This window comes from Bombina bombina, chromosome 3, assembly GCF_027579735.1.
Source record: "Bombina bombina isolate aBomBom1 chromosome 3, aBomBom1.pri, whole genome shotgun sequence".
NCBI lineage: Eukaryota > Metazoa > Chordata > Amphibia > Anura > Bombinatoridae > Bombina > Bombina bombina.
In genome coordinates this window covers 1,094,479,903-1,094,507,135 of record NC_069501.1, presented here as the reverse complement: position 1 = coordinate 1,094,507,135, position 27,233 = coordinate 1,094,479,903, and the positions used below count along the sequence as shown (strand labels likewise).

At 37.4% G+C, this 27,233-nt stretch overlaps 1 protein-coding gene across 1 annotated transcript in view; it reads right to left on the bottom strand.

Annotated features, from left to right (window-relative positions):
- Window positions 1-27,233, bottom strand: part of TRPC4 (transient receptor potential cation channel subfamily C member 4) — a 424,617-nt gene that overhangs the window by 357,788 nt on the left and 39,596 nt on the right. The gene's annotated exons all lie outside the window — the stretch shown is intronic.

Genomic DNA, 27,233 nt, shown 5'->3' with positions numbered 1-27,233 from the left:
ATATGCACAAACTGGAGAAACAACCTTTATGGTTGATAAATGCATCACTCATTTTATGTTATTTTAATAAAACAACTTTTAATTTTATATGAAATTTTTGCTGTACTCTTTTATAACTAACATTCCCATATTATTTTGTAACATTACACCAATGGATTTCACCACTTTGGACAACTGAAGACTATGTTGAGAAGCTGTCCAAATACTAGGAAGACTGTAATACTCCAGCTTGCCCTTTTAGCACCTGTTGTGCTCCCTTTGTGAGTATGTAATATATGACTTTCATTCCTTTTGTATATAATTTGATACAAGTAATACACTATGAGGTGCTCTCTTTATTTATTTTTTTATTTTTACAGATTTTTGGGGATTTTCCCCAAAATTTAAATACAATTGTACATTTTTTTTCATGAACACATAATATTGTTATTATGGAATGAAATGTTTCTTTCTTTTCCTTTTTTTTCCTCAGTAGAGCACCACATTTACTGCAATTTTAAAATATAAACAAAACAGAGTGTCATTCATCAAGTATTTTCAGTGTATGTATGGCTAAATATAAAGCCTTGATTTTCCATGTTTAAACAATATTAAAATTATAATACTAATTATAACAGAATAAGATATTTGAAATCATTTTTGAGGAAAATGGTATACAGATATATAAACACATATATTTCTTGTTCTACATTACTTCAAATGATAATCAATAAACAAATATGTACTGTATATTGTAACAGGGGCGAAACTACAGGGGGTGCAGAGGTCGCAATTTCTTTTTTTTTTATGAAAAACGTTGACCTGCCACTGGCTGCACTGATATCATGTGAGTGTGACATGATGCTTCACTAGGGTCTCTGACTACAGGGGTTAGTCTTTCTGTTTTACCCATTGGTGTTTATATGTGTGTGTGTGTGTATGTGTGTGTATGTATTTATGTGACTGTGTGTGTATTTATGCATGAATGTGTGTGTATGTTTGTGGAACCAGCAAATTACAGACCTTGTTACTACAGCATGGGGGGAGGGGGTAAACAGTGTCACTATACAGTACCACTATATACAGTATGGGGGGGCTAGACTGTGTCACAGACTACTGTGGTCAATTTATAAAGTACTGGGGCAGGTAGGGGAAGGCCAGCCATCTCACTGGCAGATTACAGACTGTGTCACTGACTCACTATATACAGTATTGGTGAGTTAAACAGTGTCACTATACACAGTCATAGGAGGTCAGACCATCTCACAGACTGTGGGCACAGGGTACCTCCTTTTGCAGACATGTAATCTGATTCACATTTTTTTTCTGTGTTAAATGTTAAATAAAAAAAAAGGATATGTATCAAATGCACCTTTTTTTGGGGGGGGGGAGGGGGCTTCTTAGATTCTTGCACCTGGGCCCGGTGGTTTCTAGTTACGCCTCTGTATTGTAAATCTGTACATAGATATTTTATGATATTTCTCTTTACTGATATCCACTATTTTGCTACTTTCTTAACTTTTTCCTCCCATTTTTCATCTGTGCCTTAACCTAAAGATATAAAATACAACGCGTATTAGGTGAAAAGGAAAAATGTATTGTCTGATTCCATTGTCTCTTTGATTTCACTTGAATTTGTCACCGGTTATCATAGTAAAAATGTTGAAAATTGCCTTAAGTCTGGTAAAAGCAAGAAACTAAAATTGTAAAGCCATGGTTCTCAGGTCATATAAAAGCATAAAAGGAACATTTTTTATTTAATTTTCAGATATTTAAAAAGAAGTAATGGAACCCTGCACCACCACAATATCTCTTAATTTTAACTATGACTCTTGCACATAAATTTCCTAAAGTTCTACAGATAAATCAGCAAATAATTCATATTCCTTTAATAAAATGCAGATACAGGAAAACAAAATACATCTAGAATACAAAGCTGTATCTAAACCTACCTTTTAATACAGACACATAATTAAAGCCTCCTAACTGCAGAATAAGTGCCAGATTACAAGTGGAGCGCTAATCAATTCTCACGCTCAAGCGCTAACTGCGCTAGAAGTACGCTTTTTTGCATGCGCCTGGTTGCAATTATATTATGAGTTGAGTTGAAAGTAAACTGTATTCACTAGCGCGCAAACCCGGCGAGAATATCGTGTGCAATTTCACATATTTTCCCCCATAGAAGTCAATGGTGCACAAAAAGTAGAAAACAACCTAACACCCTACGTGCACGCAAACCCAATCACATATTCACATGTGCGCTGACCGGACGTCATAATATGAATATTTCACATTCCAATGTTCTTCACATAGAAAAACATGTTCTATTTAATGATAAATACATATTTATATATATCAGATGTTTTTCTGATGCAATATAAACCTGTACCTATATATTTACATGATTATAGGTGTATATATATATATATATATATATATATATATATATATATATATGTATATATATATATATATATATATATATATATAGATATAGAAATAGATATATAGGAATATCTATTTATAAATACATAGAATATATTCTGCTATGTACAGAACATAGGTGAAATATTTACAGTAAATACTCAGTATAACACTTTATTAAAAATGAATATTGCATAAATATGTTTTTACGTGTGTTCATCTACTTAACTGCAAAGGGCTTCAATGCACTTCTATATATTTCTATAAATGAGTACACATTCATTTATGTGTAAATATGTCTGTAAATACATATATACACATTTAAATACATAAATACATATGTACATTCATAAAACAATAAACTCCTTATCGCTTGTGCACAAATGTTTTACGATCCACACGGAATCTGTTATCAATAGCTCAGTGATGTTGAAAAGAAAATAATCACCCTTGAAACAAAAGGTAGAAACATTGTTATAAAAAGAATAGAATGAAGCTGAAGTGGCCCCATATAAAATGAAGAAGCAAAACCCAATGCACTTGTGAATTTAATTTTTAAATCCAGCAAAACACCTGTCTAGAAAGATTTTAAGTTTGTTGCATTGGTCTAAGTCTAAATAACTGAGAAAAACAGCCCAAATTTACCGTAGGAATAGAAGAAAAATACAGTAAATGCAGAAAATGCTTATAAATTGTAGAAAACTCTATGGAATTACAAGTGGAGCGCTAATTTATTGCACGCCTGTAAATGGGCAAGTGGCTGGTTAATGCTACCGCAAGCTCGCAGTAGCAATTAGCGCTCTGAAAATTAATAAGAGATCAGATCAATATTTCAAAATGTGCCCCAATTGCCCCCAAATTTAAGTGTTAGGTTCCATTTGGAATTAAATAAACACATAGCAATTTTTAGGGGTTAAAGTGTGTGGGTGTGGAGTATGAAAAGAAAAACAGTACTAAAAAGTGCCTTTACATTGGGGTCTGTGGGAACTGTTTGTTCTCTATAAATATATATGAATATGCTTATATACATATATATTTATGTGTTACTATGTGTATATACACTTATAAACATAAATATATATGTAAAATTATTATAGAAGGATACTGGAAGGGATACTGCGCCAGTAGGTGTGCCCCCTCAACAAAGTTAAATAATAATAAACACAAAAGATATATATATATTGCTAAAATGTTAAATTGCAGAGAATACTGATGGAGATCACTATAAAACCTCTCTGCTCTCTAGATAGGAGCTATAGACACAGGGCTCCATGTACTAAGCCGTCAATTCATCCGTCATTGTAGACGCGGATAAACTCGCCGTTACTCGCCGCGGGCGAAATGGTGTCCGCTGTCGCTATGTACTAATATTCCCCCAATAAATAGACAAGTCTAGCCCGCCGTGAGCAGTCGCGGATTATTGATAAATTTGACGTCTCGCTCGCCGCGACTAAGCTGATGTACTTTTAACTTTCAGTTGAATTGTCTGGCCAATTATTAACACGTGACATGCAAGGTGTCACGAACATCATAGTAGTCGCGGGAATAGAATTTTGCTCCTATAAAAGTTCAACTTATCTAAACAACTTTATTATTGTTCAAAATTTTTTGAAGAGTGATAACAGAGCGTTATTTTTGTAATATTTATTTACAATTTGGATATGGCTTCATCTGGATCTGATAATATATAAATATTAATATAAAAATAATTATAAAGATTGACAACTAACAATACAAATTTAAATAGATTACTCTTTAATTACAGTCGACAAATTGGGCGCAATTTATGTACATGGAAATGAGAGACAAATTAGACGCCAGTTATGCTGTAAGTACAATGCTGATATTACTGCCTTTTATATATGTCTAGACTGGCGTCTAGATTGACTTTCCTATTGTTTTGTACCTTGCCCGCCACCTAAAAGGTGGCGAGGCAAAAATAGCGAGGTGGGAGCGGAAATTGTAGCGAGCGGACAAATAGATTTTTTAGTACATTCGTTTTTTGGCGAGTTGGTGGTCAAATGTGTCTAATTACAGTGAAAAATGGAGCGGTAGCGAGGTTTGGCGGATAAGTACGCTCGCAATTTTAAAGATGCGAGTTTTAACATAATTGACGGCTTTGTACATATCAGTTTGCGAGTTTTGACGCGAGATTTGTTGCGGGTAGCTCGCTGACTGCTTAGTACATGGAGCCCACAGTCTTGGTTTTCAAGTATGCCAGTGGTGTATGGTAGCTGGGTTCTGTAGTATACGTTTGAAAGTCTGTTTGACAAAGTTCATAGAATAATAAGCGAATGATAAGCAACATCTATCCCAAAGGGGTTTGTATGTAGTACTTACAAGAAGCACCCTCAATTATATGAGGTGAGTGTGAAGCACGATCAGGCTGGTGCTGAATGGAAGGTTAATTTCCAAGTCTTGTACACGAGACCAGGCTCTGTTTTAATGAGCTCCAGTCAGGGATCCGCTCAATTCAGATTCTGGTAGTCGTCCCCAAAAGAAGGCAAATAATCCACTTGTAGAAGTTCACCCCAGTAGGTAGCTCCCCAGTCAGTATGTAGATCTCTGAGGTTTGGTTCTTCTCTGTCTTCTTGTTGGTCACACATGAATTAGCCCAATGCTCCAATAACTGTTTCTGGTCTTTTATTAAAGTGCGTGACACTGAGTAACAGGTACTCACCTTGCCACAGTAACACTAACCTAGAAATCAGTTCTGTCAGTGTGACTGTGTAGGCTAAGGAGAAATTCTGCAGAAACAGCAGACACTGGTCTCGTGTACAAGACTTGGAAATTAACCATCCGTTCAGCACCAGCCTGATCGCGCTTCACAGAGAGGTTTTATAGTGATCTCCATCAGTATTCTCTGCAATTTAACATTTTAGCAATATATATATATCTTTTGTGTTTATTATTATTTAACTTTGTTGAGGGGGCACACCTACTGGCGCAGTATCCCTTCCAGTATCCTTCTATGAACTTTGTCAAACAGACTTTCAAACGTATACTACAGAACCCAGCTACCATACACCACTGGCATACTTGAAAACCAAAACTGTGTCTATATCTCCTATCTAGAGAGCAGAGAGGTTTTATAGTGATCTCCATCAGTATTATCTACAATTTAACATTTTATCAATATATATATCTATTGTGTTTATTATTATTTAACTTTGTTGAGGGGGCACACCTACTGGCGTGGTATCCCTTTCAGTATCCTTCTATAATAATTTTGTTTATTAAGGAATTACCTAGAAAGGTTTATTCCGCCCACTGGAAGGATCTTTTACAAGCAGCTAATAGACTGTTCTCTGAATCAACAAATCTGTATCTTCAGCATAAGCACCTATTTCAACTGATTTTATTTTATTTACAGGTAGCCCTCAGTTTACGCTGGGATTAGGTTCCAGAAGGAATGGTTGTAAATCAAAACCGTTGTAAAATGAAACCCAGTTTATAATGTAAGTCAATGGGAAGGGAGGGAGATAGGTTCCAGGCCCCTCTCAAAATTGTCATAATTAACATCTAATACATTATTTTTAAAGCTTTAAAATGAAGACTTTACATGCTAAACAGCATTATAAACCTAATAAAATAATCACACAACACAGAATATATAATTAAACTAAGTTAAATGAACAAAAACATTTGCTAAACAGCATTATAAACCTAATAAAATAATCACACAACACAGACTTCACTTGCATTTTTATGCAAACAATTCTTTCTATGCATTTCAATCTGGAATGATTTATAGACAGGAAGATCTTGTTTCTTTGAAATCTGCTCAATAGCTCAGGTCTGGTTAAACTGATTAATTTCAGCTTGCTTGGCTTTGCTGCAAAACAAGCGGACAGCTCCACCTACTGGCTATTTTAATAAATGCACTGCTTCTCAATGCTTTTCAATAGCAGTCACATGACTGGGAAAAAAGGTTGTTATTCTGAAACGGTGTAAATTGAACCGTTGTAAAACGAGGGCCACCTGTACTTATATTACCTTAGGGACACCCTCAGAAGGGAATCATTGTCCTTAATTAGGTGCTCCGCTAACACAAATTTATGTATGTATTTACTCTTAACATAATTCAATTCAATTTAAGGTTTTTTTTTTTTACATATTGTTTAAATACAATTGTATTTTGTACTATTTTGTGTATATATACACCCTTTTTAAAAAAAAAAAAAAACCCTTTGTCCACCTACAACCAACATCCACACATAGTGTATAGGTTTAGACCATATCAGACTATATCATATTATAAATTATACTGACATTTTTGCGCACTCCTAACCAGGGAGCTTGCAATTATACTGGTTACTTTTGCATTCTACTTCCTTTTCCATAAATATATATGTATATATTCATATACATATATATTTAAAATTTGCTGCCCATCGCTGTGCGACATACCACATTAGCTAAGCAATGTAAATATATACTGTATGTATATGATTATGTGTATTCATATACAAACACCGTATATTTAAAAATGCTGCCCATCGCTGTGCTACTTACCTCCTTCCTGGCGAGAGGTTCTGATGCCGTCTGTCATGGAATCAGAACGAGGCTCCCAAAGGAGCTTATGGAAGTGTGCTCTCGTAAGCGCAATGCTTCCTAGCAATGCGAACGCGAGCTTGTGTTCACATGGCGATTAACTTGTAATACCAGGGCACATTATCGTGCACTGGTATTACAAAGTGGAGCGCTAATTTTGCTTGCATGCAAGCGATATTTAGCGCTCCACTTGTAATCTGGCCCATTGTAAACTGACCTAAGTATAATGGACTTAGATTTTTTGTTTTATTTTAATTGCAGGCATATCTAATGTGTTAAGATTCATCATTCTTTGAGCTGGAAAGGTAAAGATAAAAAATCAAACAGTACAACTGCCTCTTGCAGAGAAGCGTGCATAATCATTTATTTTGCAAGCAAGCATCAAATAATTTATAGATATTTGAAGCTGTGCCAAACCTTAAAGGATAAGACACAGATGACTAAGAAGAAATACAAGCATAAGTTCAAATTACTGCTATTACAGCCATGGAGTATATATGTGAGCACAAAACAATATGGATGCCCAGCCTTGTCTAACAAATAACTCTCCTGTAGGATCCTCAGAAATTAGACCAAACAAAAACAAAAAAAATAATAAACAATTTGTCTTAGTAGACTTAAATATGTATGTATTTGTATATGTGTATATTTTTTATATCTATACATAAAGAATATATATATATATATATATATATATATACACACAGTATATATATATATGCAAATTTGCATGTATGTGTGTGTGCATGTATGCATGTATATGTATTTTTATTACAGGGGTGGAAAACTATTATTAAAGTTTACTGGCCAGGTGTAAAAACTACACAACTCAATATTAAAGATCAGAAAAAGTCAAAGTTTTGTCTGCTGCAATTTCTTGTCATTTATATAAAATAGGCACTATTATTTTTAAAATATTGAGTATGTGATCATTGGACCATTGTATAATACAATAAGATTTGACAACGATGTAGGTTGTAGAAGTTGTTATAAAACAGGATAAGTTAAAGAATCAATATTTTCTTGGTTAAGGAAAGTGCACATTCTTATGCTATCCTGTAGATGAGAGTGGATAGATTTTGCAAGTATTTGGATATGGCTTTTAAAGTATAGTTTTCTTTACTCCATAAATCCAATTACTTTCCATATCCATCAATTATATAAAATAAACAAACTTTGCACACTTTATTTTATTAGTCCTATATTTTAGTCCTTGGCTGGGTTCTTTTTAAATAATATTTAAACAAACAGCAGTAACATAAGCAGTGGCGTCACTAGGGGGATGCGGGGGTGCGGGCCGCACCCGGGTGAAACCCTCCAGGGGGTGACACCACCAAAAAAAAAAAAAAATTATTAGAGGGGCCAGCATTTGTGAACATTAGTGGGACTGGGGAAGTTGTAGACACTTAATTTTTTTGCCCCTTGAGCCAGCGCTGCAATTTCCACAAATAGTTTTCCCGGCTGCTTTTGCTTGTTTGTACTTTGCTCCTCCCCTGCCCAATTTCACTATGAATATTGTGGGCGTGCCGTGGGGCTTACGAAGTTGCGCTGCTAGCCTAAACCTGCCTGCCTATCTGTGCTCACTGCTCAGTGACGTGTGGAGCAGTGGAGTCACTCACTGCTGTGCTGTCTCTCTAAACGGGAACCGGGAAATCGTGAGGGGGATGCCTGGCACCTGACCGCATAACTGTCTGACACTGTCTCTAAAGTAAAGGAGCCACGTATGATGCCCACCAGACCGGTATGGTTACGGTACACTAAGTGCACACTGAAGAGGTAGGAGGGGAGGGCGGGCGGGCGGGTGGGGATCTGGGGGTGGGCAGATTGCAGAGGTGATTGTCCATAAGAAGCGGCAGGCACTGACAGACTTGGAACAGAGTCAGAGAGCAGAATTTTCATAGTTTGCACTTAAATCTTTTCTTTAGTGATTTATTTTAGAGTGCTCTGTTTATCTTTCATTTGATGCTCTTCTGAGCCAGGGAGCGGCTCTAGTAGGCATGAGCTTTATAATTAATGCAGTTTACATATTTTGTATGTGTGTGTCTGAGTTTTTGTGTGTGTCTGATTGTTTTTGCATGTGTGTGTCTGAGTGTTTGTGTGTGTGTGTCAGAGTGTTTTTGTGTGTGTGTGCCAGAGTGTTTTTGTGTGTGTGTGTGCCAGAGTGTTTTTGTGTGTGTGTCTGAGTGTTTTTGTGTGTGTATGTGTCTGAGTGTTTTTGTGTGTGTGTGTCTGAGTGTTTTTATGTGTGTCTAAGTGTTTTTGTGTATGTGTCAGAGTGTTTTTGTGTGTGTGTGTGCCAGAGTGTTTTTGTGACAACAATGTGATCTGGCATTAAAACCACTGGTTCTCTTATTCTCAGTACCTTTTGCAATGAGAGACAGATAGTAATTTAAATTCCAGCACCTCTATCAAGCCTTTGTTATTATCTGGTTTTTAATTTTCTAGCTTTTTTTTTTTTTTTAACTAATTTCTCATCATCTAGACCTACTCAGTAAATTCCAACCACCATTTTTTTCAATAGTTTGATCTTTCATGAAATTGTAACTCTTAAAGAGAATAAACTATTATACTCTCTAGTTGCCAGGTAACCACTAATACATTTACTGATTTATAGCAATCCAGTTACTTTTACTTGTGAGATAACCTTTTTTAATATAGCATTAACTTGAGGTTGGTGAAAATATTTCACCAAGAGACACTCTATTTCTAATGCTATAATGCTGTGAAATCTTAAATTGTTTGAAGTGGGCCATGGCGACATGTAGGCTCCAATTAAAAAAAAAAATGCAACAAGAGTTACAACCCAGCAATTCATGTGCTATTAATGTCAGGTTCAGATATTAATACTGGTACTGGATTCCTGTAGTCATGGAAATAAAAGCAACTAATGATAATGTATTTTGTAAGCATTGTAAGTATTTAATGACAGTGGTACAAAAATGTAATTATTAACTGCACACTGTGGGTCAGATAGGGCTGCTCAATGTTTCTTTAATCCAGTTCAAAACAAATGTTAAAGGGACACTGAACCCATATGTTTTCTTTCATGATTCAGATAGAGCATGCAATTTTAAAGGGACATAATACTCATATATGCTAAATCACTTGAAACTAGGGTTGCCACCTTAAAATACAGAACACTTATAAGTTACACATGCTGCAGGGTGTGCAGGGAGGAATATGAATAGTGCTGTTTAGAAACATACATGTTCCTCCCTGCACACCCTGCAGCATGTGTAACTCATAAGTGTCTAGGAAAACATGGCCAACCCTACTTGAAACTGATGCAGTATAACTGTACAAAGCTGACAGGAAAATATCACCTGAGCATCTCTATGTAAAAAAAAGGAAGATATTTTACCTCACAATCTCCTTAGCTCAGCAGAGTAAGTTCTGTGTAAAAAGTTATCTTTCAGTTACTGCTCAACAACAGGTAAAAAAAAATAAAAAAATAAAGAAATGAACTGCAGCCAATCAGCATCAGCAACTGTGATCTCATGAGATTTCACTTAACTCTCATGAGATTTCATACGGCTAGATTTGGAGTTTTGTCGGTAACGACCCGAAAATCTAACGCCGGCTTTTTTACCAGAGTTGCTTACACAAGCGGCCAGCCTCAAAAACGTGCTCGTGCACGATTCCCCCATAGGATACAATGGGGCTGTTTGAGCTGAAAAAAAACCTAACACCTGCAAAAAAGCCGCGTTCAGCTCTTAACGCAGCCCCGTTGTTTGCTATGCGGAAACACCTCCTAAGTCTGCACCTAACACCCTAACATGTACCCCGAGTCTAAACACCCCTAACCTTACACTTATTAACCCCTAATCTGCCACCCCCGCTATCGCTGACACCTGCATTTTATTTTTAACCCCTAATCTGCCGCTCCGTAAACCGCCGCTACTTACATTATCCTTATGTACCCCTAATCTGCTGCCCCTAACACCGCCGACCCCTATATTATATTTATTAACCCCTAATCTGCCGCCCACAACGTCGCCCCCCACCTGCCTACACTTATTAACCCCTAATCCGCCTCACTAACCCTATAATAAATAGTATTAACCCCTAATCTGCCCTCCCTAATAACTTTATTATAATAGCGGTGCGGTCCTCTCGGCAGATTAGGGGTTAATAAGTGTAGGCAGGTGGAGGCGACGTTGAGGGGGGCAGATTAGGGGTTAATAAATATAATATAGGGGTCAGCAGATTAGGGGTACATAAGTATAACGTAGGTGGCGGCGCTTTGCGGTCGGCAGATTAGGGGTTAATTATTGTAGGTAGCTGGCGGCGACGTTGTGGGGGGCAGGTTAGGGGTTAATAAATATAACATAGGGGTCGGCGGTGTTAGGGGCAGCAGATTAGGGGTACATAAGTATAACGTAGGTGGCGGTCGGCAGATTAGGGGTTAAAAAAATTTAATCGATTGTCGGCGATGTGGGGGGGGCCTCGGTTTAGGGGTACATAGGTAGTTTATGGGTGTTAGTGTACTTTAGAGTACAGTAGTTAAGAGCTTTATAAACTGGCGTTAGCCCAGAAAGCTCTTAACTACTGACTTTTTTCCTGCGGCTGGAGTTTTGTCGTTAGATGTCTAACGCTCACTTCAGACACGACTCTAAATACCGGAGTTAGGAAGATCCCATTGAAAAGATAGGATACGCAATTGACGTAAGGGGATCTGCGGTATGGAAAAGTTGCGGCTGAAAAGTGAGCGTTAGACCCTTTTTTGAGTGACTCCAAATACCGGAGGTAGCCTAAAACCAGCGTTAGGAGCCTCTAACGCTGGTTTTCACGGCTAACGCCAAACTCCAAATCTAGGCCATAGTAAACTTCCTTCAACTGAATTTGTAAATAATATGAGTGTGCACAAATGCTCGCTCCTTTCGCTGTCCCGGAATAGACATACTGATTTGCTGCTTAGAAGTCCTTTACAATGGGATGTGGCTACTGAGGAACTTTTGAGGTAAAATAACTTACTTTTTTACATAGAGATGTTCAGGTGATATTTTCTAGTCAGCTTTTTACAGTTATGCTGCATCACTTTCAAGTGTTTCAACATTTGGATATCATGGCCCTTTAAGCAACTCAGTGATCATCAGAGCTCAAAAGCGCTTTGGCACTCACCCCTGGGATCTGGATCGTTTGCCACAGATGAAACAACTACAGGGGCTGAATAGCTTCAACCTCATGACCGGTGCTTTAAACAACTGCCAGGTAATACGTGGGTGCAGCTGCAACCCCCTGTTATCAGTAGAACTCCGCTACGTGCGTTTCACCCGCACTGCAAAACTTATTTTGGGCTTCATCTGGCCTGTGTACTTCAAAGTGATTGGTCAAAGCCTTTTTATTCACGTCATCCTGTATGACGTTTAGGGTGAAATAACTTTATTTGTATACAATGTTACTGCAGTCCTTCTGCAAGTAAGTCATTTTGTTGCAAAATACAAACATTTAAAGATAATACGCATTGTGTATATATCAAACATGCTGGATTCAAATTTTAAAACCATTATCGTTTTTGTTGTTGCTTATAACGTTCAAAAAACTTTTTTACTCTTTTTTAATGGCAGGCTTAAAAAAAAAACAATAATAGCAAAAATATTTAGCTGAATTTTTTTTTAACCCTTTCGTGACAGGGTTAAAGTGCCTACATCGGAACAACTGTTCCGATGTAGACAAATTGAAACTACGCGATCGTGCATACGATCGCGAGATTTCAATTATTGGATCGCATCTGGGGGGCGTCCCTACAATCCTAGGAACGCCCTCCAGACCGCGATTAAATCCCTGAAGCACAGAAGGCTTCAGGACAGCCGTTAGTTATGACGTTCCATTCCGTCATAACGGCTTTAAAGCCCAGTCTAATTATGACGGAATGGAACGGCATAACGGCTTTAAAAGGTTAAAGTGTTTACAAAGCAATATTTACATGATAAGACTGACTTATGGAAATCCTGACAATATGAATAGCCTAGAATATTTGCATTCTAGACTAATGTGACATGTGTATGCATAGCAAAACCAGATGGGAACTTTATATTTGTTTGTTATATTAGCCTATATTTTTGGTAGTTTACTAAGATCAGAATTTAATGCATTTACTTTCTAAAGGGTAAACTACTCCATAAATACCAACAAATTATTCCCCTGGGTTATGTTATACAACCAGGTAAGGTGATATATAGAAAAATAACCATTGCAGATATTCAGAGAAATGGGGCATCGTTAATCTCCTCATTTAAACCACTAGGAGTTACTGCTCTCAAATTGAAAATCAGCCTGCATGCCTTTTGCAATAAAAGTCTATATCATCTTCTCTTCCTTTCAAATCCACCTTTTCCAGACCCATCAGATTTAACTGGTTTTTGTTACTCTGGTGAAAGGTTTGGAAATGATGTGCCACACTGCTAGTTTCAATTTTATTTTTTTATATCTCTCTTGTGTTCCTTAATACGTTCTTTTAGCTTCCTATAGGTTCTTTCTATGTAATACATGGGAAAATGGCAGAATACTATGTACACTATTCCTTCCGATTTACAATTTATATTACCAACAATGTTATGAATCTTCCCCCATTTATCCACAAAATGGGCTCCCTGTTGCACATTTTTACATACAGAGCATCTTCTGAATTTCATATTGAATTCTTTGTATGTTAATTGCCTTAGCTAGTTTTGCCCTTCCTTTTTGTTATAGTGACTGGATACCAATATCTCTTTTAAGTTTGGTGCTTTTCTAGGGGTCATAAGGGGTCTATCCCCTACTATTTGTTTTATGTCACTATCTAAGGTTAAGACATCCCAATGTGTATGCATGATTGCTCTGATGTACTTCCATTTATTGTTATATTGGCTAATAAATCTTGCAACGGATTCTGACGTTTTTGCTTTTTCTGTATATAATAACTCAACTCTTGTACTTTGCTTAGCTGACCAATATACCTTCTTAAGATTTGCCTGTGAGTAACCCCTACTCACAAACCTCTCTCTTAACTTGTTAGCCTCAAATTTAAAGATGGACAATTCAGAGCAATTACAACTTTGTCTTAGGTATTGGCCTTTTGGTATATTGTTTATTAGTGATTGTCGGTGATGGCTGTCTGCAATCAGAAGGGAATTACCAGCTGTCGGTTTCCTATAGGTGCTAGTAACAAGTTTATTGTTTATTATCTTGATTGTAAAATCCAGAAATTCAATCATATTGCTACTCCAAGTATAGGTACATTTTAAGTTTAAATCATTTTTATTGAGAGTATTCATGAAGGTGTCAAGTTCCTTTGCTGTACCTTGCCAAAAAATAAAGATGTCCTCTATGAATCTCAACCTATACATCTGCCATAGATTTCATCATTGTCGAATACGTAATCTTTCTCCCACATACCAAGGTACAGATATGGCGATGCACAGCAAGTCCCCATGGCTGTCACTAAACTTTGTTGATAGTATTTATGGTCAAACATAAAGAAATTGTGTTCTAAGATGAACAACAATAGTGTTTCTACAAATTTAGTATGTTCATCATATTTGGATGCTCTCTGTTTGACATATGCAACTGCTGCTTGAACACCTTTTAAATGAGGAATTGAGGAGTATAGGGCCTCAACATCAATGGTGACCAGCAGCGTATTATCATTCACTAATAAACAGTCATTTTTTTTTCAAAGTATCTTGGGTATCTTTTATATATGATGTTAAAGTTACCAAGGAGGGTCTGAGACAATAATCCACATAGACTGAAATCCCCACTGTGAGGCTGCCTTAACCAGAAATAATAGGTCTGCCTGGGGGTGGAACCCTATTTCTATGTAGTTTGGGTATTGTATAGAATGTAGGGGTTCTGGGATGTTTATGAAGTAAATAATCCAATTCTTTCTTATTAAAAATACCTCTCTCAAATTCCTTATTAAGTATATTATCGATTTGAATTTTATATTCATCTGTAGGGTTGGATCTCAAAAGTTTGTACTGTTACAGATCAGCTAATTGATTTTTGCATTCAAGCACATAGTCATTAGTATTAAGAACTACAACATTACCGCCCTTATCAGATGGCTTTATAGTAATAGAGGTATGCTCTTTTAGGGCTTTAATTGCTTTTCTTTGTTTTACAGTTAAATTATCTGTGAAACCTGACCTACCATCTAATTTTGATATGTCCTTTTCAACAAGTTTGACAAAGTTATGTACACTGGGAACTACAGATAAAGCTGGCATGAAACTAGAGTTTTTCTTTAGATTTGTGTAAGAGCACATGGTAAAGGCTGAGGCAGAAATACAACACTTTGAGGAAACTTATAAATCTACACTGGAAGCAGATCAGGAACAGAACTGGTTGGATAATCTTACTAAGCAAATTCAAGAATTTGAGACAGAACTGACCACCTTTAAAAATCGTGAGTGGGACACTGTCACCCTGGATTATAAAGAGAAAAGGGTATATAGATACTAGCTCTAATCCTAGCATTAAAACCTATGCTAGGTTATTGGCTGAACAGACTCAGGATAGCTTTACACAGGCAAAACCACAGTGCCGTAACAATGTGACAAAAGAAGAATGGATGGCATTGGACACGTTAAGTAAGAGGAAGGATCTCATCTTTAGAGAAGCCGATAAGGGTGGCAAGCTGGTGATATTGGATTGCACCTATTACCAGCAAGAAGCAAGATCCCAATTGGAAGATGCCAGCACGTATAAACGACTTCCACATGATCCTATGAGGATATTTAAGTCTCAGATTGACTGGGTGTTGGATCAGGCTTTAAAAGAAGGATGGCTAGATAAGAATGATGCTAACTTCATGACAGTACAGTATCCTTGTATTCCAGCCTTCTACATTCTGCCGAAGGTGTATAAGCATCCCACCTGTCCCCCTGGTAGGCCAATAGTGTTGTATATTGGTTCACTCTTACAACCAATTGCCACATACCTTGATAAGTTTCTTCAACCACTGGTACAGAATATGCCATCTTTCCTATTGGACTCAATGAGTCTGATTAAGAAGATGAAACTTCTTCCGAAATTGAAGAACTATTGATTTTGGTGACACTTGATGTGGTGAGCTTGTACACCGTGATACCCCATGAACAGGGGCTCATGGCTATTAGTAAGCAATTAAATTGTTATCCCAATGTGGGACCTACAGTGGACCTCACCTGGGACCTCCAGTGGAGCTCATCCTCAAGTTACTTGAGATGAGCCTAACCAGGAACTATTTAAAATTTGAAAAATCTTTTTACCTACAGCTCATGGGAATGGCGATGGGGTCAAACATAGCCCCATCGTACGCCAACCTGTACATAGCTCAATTCGAAGAGTGGGATACATGATCAAATAAAATACTTCAAGAGATACATTGATGATTTGTTCCTACTCTGGAGTGGCACAGAGGTTGAATTGCAGAATTGGTTTACAGCACTTAATGAAGCTATCACGTCTCTGCAATTCAAGATGACATGCACGACAAGATCGTTGACTTTCTAGATTTGAGAGGGTAATTGAAGGATGGTAAACTCTGCACAACTCTATTCAGAAAAGAGGCGGATTGAAATTACTTATTGAATGCAACCAGCTGTCACCCTCCATCCCTAACAAATGCTCTGCCAATCTCCCAATTCAAAAGGGTGGTGCGTAATAACAGCGAGATGTCCCGAGTCCAGGAACAGCTGTTAGAAATAAAAAACAGATTTCTGCAAAGGGGTTATAGAGAAAAACACATCCAACAACATCTCAATACTTTTCAGAATATGGACCAAGAAACTGCCTTCATGACATTTGAACGACAGCAACAAGAAGAGAAAATGATCCTTACTACAGCCTACACGGCAGGTAAAAGAGAACTTCCTCAGCTATTGAAACAGGACTGGCATATATGTAGAGTCTGACAAGAACTTGCCATTTAAAAATATGCAACACCCTAAAGTGGGTTAAAGAAGATCCTAATCTATTAGGAACATCCTGGTCAAGGTGGATCCGGTACATAGCTATAAGACTGCCACTTGGCTACTACAAGTGAAACCTGGCTGTTATAGATGTGCTCTATGCACCACCTGTAAAGATCTATTAACCACCAATCGTAACTTCTCAATCCAACATAAGTAACCTGCACTACAACTTTTATTGGGTATTTGCTGCACTGTCCGTGTGGGTTATTCTATGTTGGAAAAATGGTGGATGACCTCTGGACGTGTATGGCCAATCACTGTACATCAATTAGAGCTGTTATTAAAAATCAAGAGTCCAAACAACCTGTGGCTAAGAATTTTGCACTGAGTGGCCATACAGTGTCTGATTTGAGGTACATGATAGATCACATCCCCCCTCCAGTTAGAAGGGTATAGAGGTAAGATGTTGTTGCAGTGCAAGTCATGGTGGATATTTAACCTGGGAACTCTGGTGCCCAGGGGTTTTAATACACACCTTGACTGGCACTGTTTTCTCTAACTGCATACTTCCTACTGAATTGTAATACAAGGCATTGTATTGGCTGTTGAGTGCGGAACTCTTTTAAGGTTAGGTCAAGTTTCTTGTTAATATTATATAGGGTAGTTTGTAAAAAGTTTATCCTAGCTGTTTTTGTCCTCTTCTGCCTATATTACACTGCATTTAGGATTTTAGTTATGCATAGTTTATTATTCTCTAAACATTCATATTAAGGGTTGTGGCAATCAATTATATATATATATATATATATATATATATATATATATATATATATATATATATATATATATATATATATATATATATATATAAAAAGATATTGGATTGTGTGTTGTATACCAATATATAATATAGTGCATTGAGTTCATTAGTCTCCCTGCTGCAGATAGAAATATTGATTGTCATGTTTTTTGTAAAGATCATGTTGTTTAACAAAGAATATGTTTGCGCTATTACAGCTTTTTCACACAGTACATGATGATGATATAGTAGTAATAAGCAGACTTATTGTTATATATATACAGTATCTCACAAAAGTGAGTACACCCCTACACTATTTTATTATATCTTTTCATGTGACAACACTGAAGAAATGACACTTTGCTACAATGTAAAATAGTGAGTGTACAGTCTGTATAACAGTTTAAATCTGCTGTCCCCTCAAAATAATTAAAAACACAGCCATTCATGTCTAAACCGTTGGCAACAAAAGTTAGTACACCCCTAAGTGGAAATGTCCAAAGTGTCAATATTTTGTGTGGCCACCATTATATTCCAGCATTGCCTTAACCCTCTTGGGCATGGAGTTCACCAGAGCTTCAAAGGTTGCCACTGGAGTCCTCTTCCACTCCTCCATGATGACATCACGGAGCTGGTGGATGTTAAAGACCTTGCGCTCCCCCACCTTCCATTTGAGGATGTCCCACAGATGCTCAATAGGGTTTAGATTTGGAGACATGCTTGGCCAGTCCATCACCTTTACCCTCAGCTTCTTTAGCAAGGCAGTGGTCATCTTAGAGGTGTGTTTGGGTTCGTTATCATGTTGGAATACTGCCATGCGACCCAGTCTCTGAAGGGAGGGGATCATGCTCTGCTTCAGTATGTCACAGTACATGTTGGTATTCATGGTTCCCTCAATGAACTGTAGCTCCCCAGTGCTGGCAGCACTTATGCAGGCCCAGACCATGACACTCCCACCACCATGCTTGACTGTAGGCAAGACACACTTGTCTTTGTACTCCTCAACTGGTTGCCACCACACACGCTTGAAACCATATGAACCAAATAAGTTTATCTTGGTCTAATCGGTCCACAGGACATGGTTCCAGTAATCCATGTCCTTAGTCTGCTTGTCTTCAGCAAACTGTTTGCGGGCTTTCTTGTGCATCATTTATAGAAGAGGCTTCCTTCTGGGATGACAGCCATGTAGACCAATTTGATGCAGTGTGCGGCGTATGGTCTGAACACTGACAGGCTGAACCCCCCACCCCTTCAACCTCTGCATTAATGCTGGCAGCACTCATACATCTATTTACCAAAGACAACCTCTGGATATGACGCTGAGCACGTGCACTCAACTTCTTTAGTTGACCATGGTGAGGCCTGTTCTAAGTGGAACCTGTCCTGTGAAACCGCTGTATGGTCTTGTCCACCGTGCTGCAGCTCAGTTTCAGGGTCTTGGCAATCTTCTTATAGCCTAGTCCATCTTTATGTAGAGCAATAATTTTCTTTTTTAGATCTTCAGAGAGTTCTTTGCCATGAGGTGCCATGTTGAACTTCCAGTGATAAGTATAAGAGAGTGTGAGAGCGATAACACCAAATTTAACACACATGCTCCCCATTCACACCTGAGACCTTGTAACACTAATGAGTCACATGACACCGAAGAGGGAAAATGGCTAATTGGGCCCAATTTGGACATTTCCACTTAGGGGTGTACTCACTTTTGTTGCCAACGGTTTAGACATTAAGGCTGTGTTTTGAGTTATTTTGAGGGAACAGCAAATTTACACTGTTATACAGGCTGTACACTCACTACTTTACATTGTAGCAAAGTGTAATTTCTTCAGTGTTGTCACATGAAAAGACATAATAAAATATTTACAAAAATGTGAGGGGTGTACTCACTTTTGTGAGATACTGTATGTCACAAATACCACAGGATTTAGCTGCTAAGGGGTTAATTCTGTTTAGCCTGTGAGCTAAAAAAGATTTATTTTTCAAGAAGAACTGTCTGTTTGTGTTTTCTTTGAAGTGCCACGAGCACTTCCACCACATATTATTGTGTATGCATTGAGTCATAAAACCAGTCAACCTGTCAGCTCCAGAGATATACCACCGTGCTTTTTCCCCATATCCTGATGAGGTCAATAAAAGGACATTGGTCTAATGTATATATGTGTTTGAAGCAGATTAGGACATTAAATGAAGGGAAATATGACAACCCTGTCATACTTGGTATCAGATTGATTCTCCCAATGAAACTAAGAAATTGCCTGTCAGTATATATGAAAATAGATTTACCTAGCAGAAATTATAATGGGTTCTATAATTTCAGGCAAAGACTTAGTTTATTGAAGGTCATAAAGACAGGGGGGTTTCTTAGCCCATCCAGGAGGGTGTGGTCAGGCAACTTGATCTCTGGAAAATAGGTATAAGTGTCAGGAATTTCTCTGTCTCTTTAAGGGAGGATTTCCACCTCTTGTTTCTGATTGGTCTTTCCCTTCTTAAAACAGGTGTTCAATCTATACACCTTGCTCAGTATTGTTTAATCCTTCCTAAAAGCTAGGTCACATACAAGCCTAATCTAATACTTTGAACAGCTTTGCTCATTGACTTTTATTTCTCTGTCATTCAGGACAAACCACTGCTGGAAAACTTAATGTAACGCTGTCTCTGGTTTTACAACCCTCTCCGGAATTCTACAACCTCTCCTAATCTTGCAGCCTTACAGGATTACAACTACAAGCTAACATCAAGACAGGTACATACTTTAATCCTCTTCAATCAAACGAATATCTCTCTGCCTGCTTCATTTTTTTCAGTACACGGAGCTGCTGCTGTAGTGACGATACGTCACTTCCGGTTTTGCTAACTGCAGCACTTTCACTAGACATAACGATATCAAGTAACGGAGAGATTAAGCAGGTACAGACTTGTAATTATATTGGTCAATTTCAACACTTGTTTGTCAAAAGTAAAAGGATTGTGTGTAATGAACTGTCTGCTCCTACAAGCTAACTAAAACAACTACTTACCTGTATTCAGTAACAACAAGCAAAACGTTCCCTGACAAGGCACAAGTGCTCTGAGTTATTTCATATTAACTATCCACGTAACTAGAGACTAATATTTCTCCTAAAAAAGTATACCACATGGTTTATTAGTTTCAATCTAATTTCTGACTAAAGCTGTGCTAAATTCTATTTCTTATCCAGTGTAAATTATACTGAGATATAGAAACAACTAAGTAAATCCTCATCACTAACGCAGAAGTTACTCTCCCCATAGTGACTTTGAATTTAGAGGTGAATACAAACCATTAATTTTGCAGTTGTGTTCCACTTGATATTATTGGAGTGTTGTAACATATCATAACAGATTACTGAGCCTAAAAAAGAAATGGAACCAGCAAAATTACCGCTCAGAAAGTGGACCTGTTAGCACAAGGCTTACATGATATGCAAGTAGAGAATGTGGCCTTAAGAACTGTTATAAGAGATTCTATTGCAGTAAGGGTTAACCAAGCAGAAACACTACCAGAACCTAAAATTTCTATGCCAGAAACTTTCTCTGGAAACAGGAAGAATTACAGACAATTTAAAAATGCTTGCCATCTTTTATTTCAAATGAAACCACGCACATACCCGACTGAAAGAGTTAAAGTGCTAACAAAATTTATTTTCTTAGAGGGAAACCTAGGAATTGGGCAGACCGATTCTTTGAAACTGATGACTCTATTTTAGGTTCCCTTAATGAATTTTTTTTTAGCAATGGATGAACTTTTTCAGGACACTGATATTCAACTGACTGCCGAAAATTGCATGAGAGGACTTAAACAAGGCAAAAGGCCTGTGGAGGAGTATATCTCCGATTTCAAACAATACGCCTCAGATACTCTCTGGAGTCCTGTAGCTTTAAGGAACCAGTTCCGAATTGGTCTGTCTGAGGCCTTGAAGGACGAATTCGCCCGGATTGAGTTACCTAAAACTCTTGATGATTTCATGAGAACCGCTACTCAGATCGACCGCCGCCTAAGAGAAAGAAAGGCAGAACGATATACCACAGATGTTAAGCTAAAAAGTAACACTTTTATTCATCAGAGCAATACTCCTAATATCAACAAATCTCAAAGCGAACCTATGGAGATAGGAATCTTGAGAGGTCCACTTAGTTCAGAAGAAAGATACAGAAGAAAAACTAAAAATTTATGTATGTATTGTGCAAACCCCTCACATACCGTCCAGGACTGTACAGTATTGATGAGAACAAAAAATTTTAAGTCTTCAGCCTTTTCTACCTCTTTGCTATCTTTACCTAGACCTGATGACGCTTATTGTACCTTGTCTCTATCCTTACAGCTGGAACAAAACAGGCTGACGATTGATAACGCTATAATAGATTCTGGGGCTTCAGGGAATTACATTGATGAACAGTTTTGCCTAACTAACAAGATACCCCTGATAACAAAAAGAATTCCCATTTCCATCAGAGTCATTGATGGGTCATCAATGGCTTCAGGACCTGTAACACATGAAACTGTACCTATTTTTGTTATTGTTTCTGGTCATATTGAAAAACTATGTTTTGATGTTTTACCTTCTCCTCATTTTACTTTGGTACTAGGTTTGAAGTGGCTGAAACTTCACAACCCGTCTATTGTGTGGTCCCCATTTAAAATAAAATTTCTTTCTGATTATTGCAGACAAACATGTTTCCATAGTCAGTTATTGTTACACCTTGATTCCACTACTGATGTAGTTCCAAATGAATACATAGATTTCTTAGACGTCTTTAGTAAAACAGAAGCAGAGAACTTGCCTCCTCACAGGGTATATGACTGCCCTATTGAACTACAACCAGTTTCCAGAATTCCTTATGGGCATTTATATCCCTTAAGCAATCCAGAATTAGAACATCTAAAAGAATATTTACAGGAAAATTTAAGAAAAGGCTTTATCAGAAATTCAACATCACCTGCTGGAGCTGGTATTTTATTTGTTCGCAACAAAGACTCCACTCTTAGACCCATAATTGATTACTGTGAGCTCAATAAAATCACTATTAAAAACTGATATCCGCTGCCTTTTATTCCTGAGATGATTGAGAGACTTTCTGAAGCTACTATATTTTCAAAACTGGACCTAAGAGGTACAACCTGATTCGCATCAAGGAAGGGCAAGAGTGGTTAACGGCTTTCAGAACCAGGTATGGACTCTTCGAGTACCTGGTAATGCCGTTTGGGCTATGTAATGCCCCCGCCATGTTCCAACATTTCATAAATTATGTTTTTCGTGATTTGTTGGACGTGTGCGTTGTTATTTATTTGGATGATATTCTTATTTATTCCAAAACCAAAGAAAGATCATGTAAAGCATGTAAGATGGGTCTTGTCTCGTCTTAGGGCCCATAAACTTTATGCGAAACCTGAGAAGTGTAAATTCCATATTACTCAAGTTTCTTTCTTGGGATATAACATCTCCCCTCAAGGCATTCAAATGCAAATGGGAAAAGTCACTTCTGTACAAGATTGGCCAGAACCAAAATCAAGGAAAGAATTACAGAGATTCTTGGGTTTTTCCAACTATTATAGGAAATTTATAAAGAACTTCTCATCACTGGTCAAACCGTTAACTAAATTAACTGGATCAAATACATCTTTTCATTGGGGACCCGATGATCAAAACGCATTTGAATTGCTAAAGAAACGGTTTACTACTGCTCCAATTCTACGTTTCCCAAATCCTCAACATCAATATACTTTGTAAGTAGACTCATCGGATTATGCTATTGGGGCAGTTCTCTCTCAACAAAAATCCTTAAAAGATCCTCTTCATCCCATTTCATACTATTCCAAAACAATGTCTCCTGCTGAAAGGAATTATGCAATTGGAGATAAGGAGCTGTTGGCCATCCAACGCTCTCTCGAACATTGGAGACATCTCCTCGAAGGTACTAAATACCCAATCAATATCTACACAGATCATAAGAATCTGCAATATCTCCAGACTAACAAAACACTCTCAGCTCGACAGGTCCGTTGGAGCCTGTATTTTGACTGCTTCAACTTCAACATCATATATAGGCCAGCGTCAAAGAACAGGAAAGCGGAAGCATTATCACGCTGTCCTGAAAGACCAATGGACAACCCTACCAGATCCTCAATTCTACCTCCCGAATGTTTTATTGGAATAACAACTTCTATTCTCACAGAACTCAAAACATATTATACGGACCACCCTCAACCTCTTGAACCAAACCTCTTACAAATTTCAGGTTTATTTTATCATGGTGAACAACTCTATCTACCTGAACATTTAAGATTGCAGGTAATTACTTTCGCCCATGATTCCCCTTTATCTGGACACCCATGTATCCAACGGACATTAGAAAACATTAAACAGACTTTTTGGTGGCCCGATATGAAGACTTCTATTCGAGATAATGTAACAACTTGCAAGGTATGTGCTACATCTAAACCTGAAAGAAAAGCCCCTTATGGACTGTTAATGCCTCTTCCAGTTCCGCAAAGACCTTGGCAACATGTGTCAATGGACTTTATTGTCTATCTACCACCTTCCAATAACCAGACTACTATTTTCATTGTCATTGACATATTTACCAAAATGGCACATTTTGTGCCGTATCATAAGACACCTACCTCATCAGAAACTGCTCATCTCTTTCTTTACAACATTGTTAAACTACACGGCATACCCCCCATATTAACAACAGATAGGGGTACTCAATTTACTTCTCAATTCTGGTCCAAATTATGTGAATTAACTCAAATTGACCATCGTTTCACCACTGCTTTCCACCCACAAACCAACGGGCAATCTGAAAGACTGAACCAATGGTTAGACCACTATCTTAGATGTTATTGTTCGTACCACCAAACGGATTGGATAAAATTCCTGGCTATGGCAGAATATGCCTACAATAACTCTGTGAACACCTCAACAAAGATGACACCCTTTTTTGCGAATTACGCATATCACCCTGACTTCAACTTGTCTACTCATGGTTCTCCTGATTCTCCATTGGTTGATGATTTATGTAATAGCTTACAGGAAAACTTTAATCACATTAAAGAGAACATTCTTACTGCCCAAAGCAGTCAAAAACATTACTATGACCTCCGAAGGAGGAAACTTCCTGCTTATGTCATAGGGGACTTAGTCTGGCTGTCCACTAAAAACTTAAAACTCCAAATTCCATCCAAAAAATTGGCTACACTTTTTATTGGACCATTCCCTATAGAAAGGATCATTAATGAAAATGCCATCAGACTCAGTTTACCTTCTTCTATTAAGATTCACCCTACTGTACACGTATCTTTAGTTAAACCATATGTTAAAACAAGAGATCAGAAATTACTGTTGCCTCCCAGTAACCCGGTTCTTGATGAGAATGAGTATGAGGTCGAATCTATACTCGATTCAAGATATCGTAACGGTGTTCTTCAATATTTAGTGAGATGGAAGAACTACTCATCAGCAGATGACTCTTGGGAACCTATTTCCAATCTCAACTCTCCCCGTTTGCTCTCGATTTTCCATCGTCGTCATCCGGATCGTCCTCGACCTCTCAATGTGGAACAGCATCTTTGAGGGGGGGATCATGTCAGGAATTTCTCTGTCTCTTTAAGGGAGGATTTCCACCTCTTGTTTCTGATTGGTCTTTCACTTCTTAAAACAGGTGTTCAATCTATACACCTTGCTCAGTATTGTTTAATCCTTCCTAAAAGCTAGGTCACATACAAGCCTAATCTAATACTTTGAACAGCTTTGCTCATTGACTTTTATTTCTCTGTCATTCAGGACAAACCACTGCTGGAAAACTTAATGTAACGCTGTCTCTGGTTTTACAACCCTCTCCGGAATTCTACAACCTCTCCTAATCTTGCAGCCTTAAAGGATTACAACTACAAGCTAACATCAAGACAGGTACATACTTTAATCCTCTTCAATCAAACGAATATCTCTCTGCCTGCTTCATTTTTTTCAGTACACGGAGCTGCTGCTGTAGTGACGATACGTCACTTCCGGTTTTGCTAACTGCAGCACTTTCACTACAAGCAGCCACTGTGAGGACATAACGATATCGAGTAACAGAGAGATTAAGCAGGTACAGACTTGTAATTATATTGGTCAATTTCAACACTTGTTTGTCAAAAGTAAAAGGATTGTGTGTAATGAACTGTCTGCTCCTACAAGCTAACTAAAACAACTACTTACCTGTATTCAGTAACAACAAGCAAAACGTTCCCTGACAAGGCACAAGTGCTCTGAGTTATTTCATATTAACTATCCACGTAACTAGAGACTAACATTTCTCCTAAAAAAGTATACCACATGGTTTATTAGTTTCAATCTAATTTCTGACTAAAGCTGTACTAAATTCTATTTCTTATCCAGTGTAAATTATACTGAGATATAGAAACAACTAAGTAAATCCTCATCACTAACGCAGAAGTTACTCTCCCCATAGTGACTTTGAATTTAGAGGTGAATACAAACCATTAATTTTGCAGTTGTGTTCCACTTGATATTATTGGAGTGTTGTAACATATCATAACAATAAGAATTTTGTTTTTAACTATAAGATTGTCATTCTTACAAGGGAGGCTGTGACAACACAGAGTAAGGACCAAATTGCTTCATGCCATCTCTCTGGTAACAGATTCCAAAGACTAGTAAAGTATTCAATCTGTTTTTCTCCTTTTTTTATTTTAAAAACTGTTTGCTGTTTGTAATTTTATTTGTAACAACTTTTTATTCATAATGCATTGTGCATAATATTTTTGGCATAATAAATAATTCCTTTATTAAGCTTTGGCCTTTGTCTAATAATTGAACCACGTTACTGAAAGGGCTGGCGTATTAGAACTGTATAATTTAGGTTATTCTCTGCTAAATTGTATTCTGAGAGTTAATGTGTAAGTATGGGTTTTTCCTTAGGATTTTCCCTTTAATAAATCATAAGTGGTGGCAGTTTTTGAGCTAGCTATTATAGTTAGTTTAGTGTGGGTGGCATTAAAGGGGAGTTTTGGGCATTTCTTTTAAGTCTAGTACAGACTAGAGAGTTTTGTTAACCCTTGCACCCACTGAACTAAATCACAAGCTGGCCTGGTGTGGCTAGATTGTGATATATTAGTGACAGTAGAAGGGGTCTGATAACCCTTTCTGTGCCAAATAAGTGACTGGCGCAGGGTTGGATAACCCTGGTCGTCACACTGTATATGACGTATGCTGAAGCACTTTGTGGTGCCCAAAGATCTATAATGTTGCCTGGTGTCCCTATTTGTTTTATTTTAAAATTCATTAAAATTATGGTGGAGATCCCTGAAATGAGATTTACCTAAGCAGCATTCAGAAATATATCTGCTACTGACGAGTTCTAATAAGAACGAAACAGGCTGTCTAGTAGGTATGAGCGAATGTTTCTAAAAATTCGAAATTTAAAACGAATTTTGATACATTCGTTCATTCGTTCATTCGAATCGAATTTTGAATGTTTATATAATATTCTATTTTTGAATTTTCGTTTTTGAATTTTTCAATAAAATGTGAATAGTATTTGTTCGAATAATAGAATGTTTAGCTATGTAATTAATT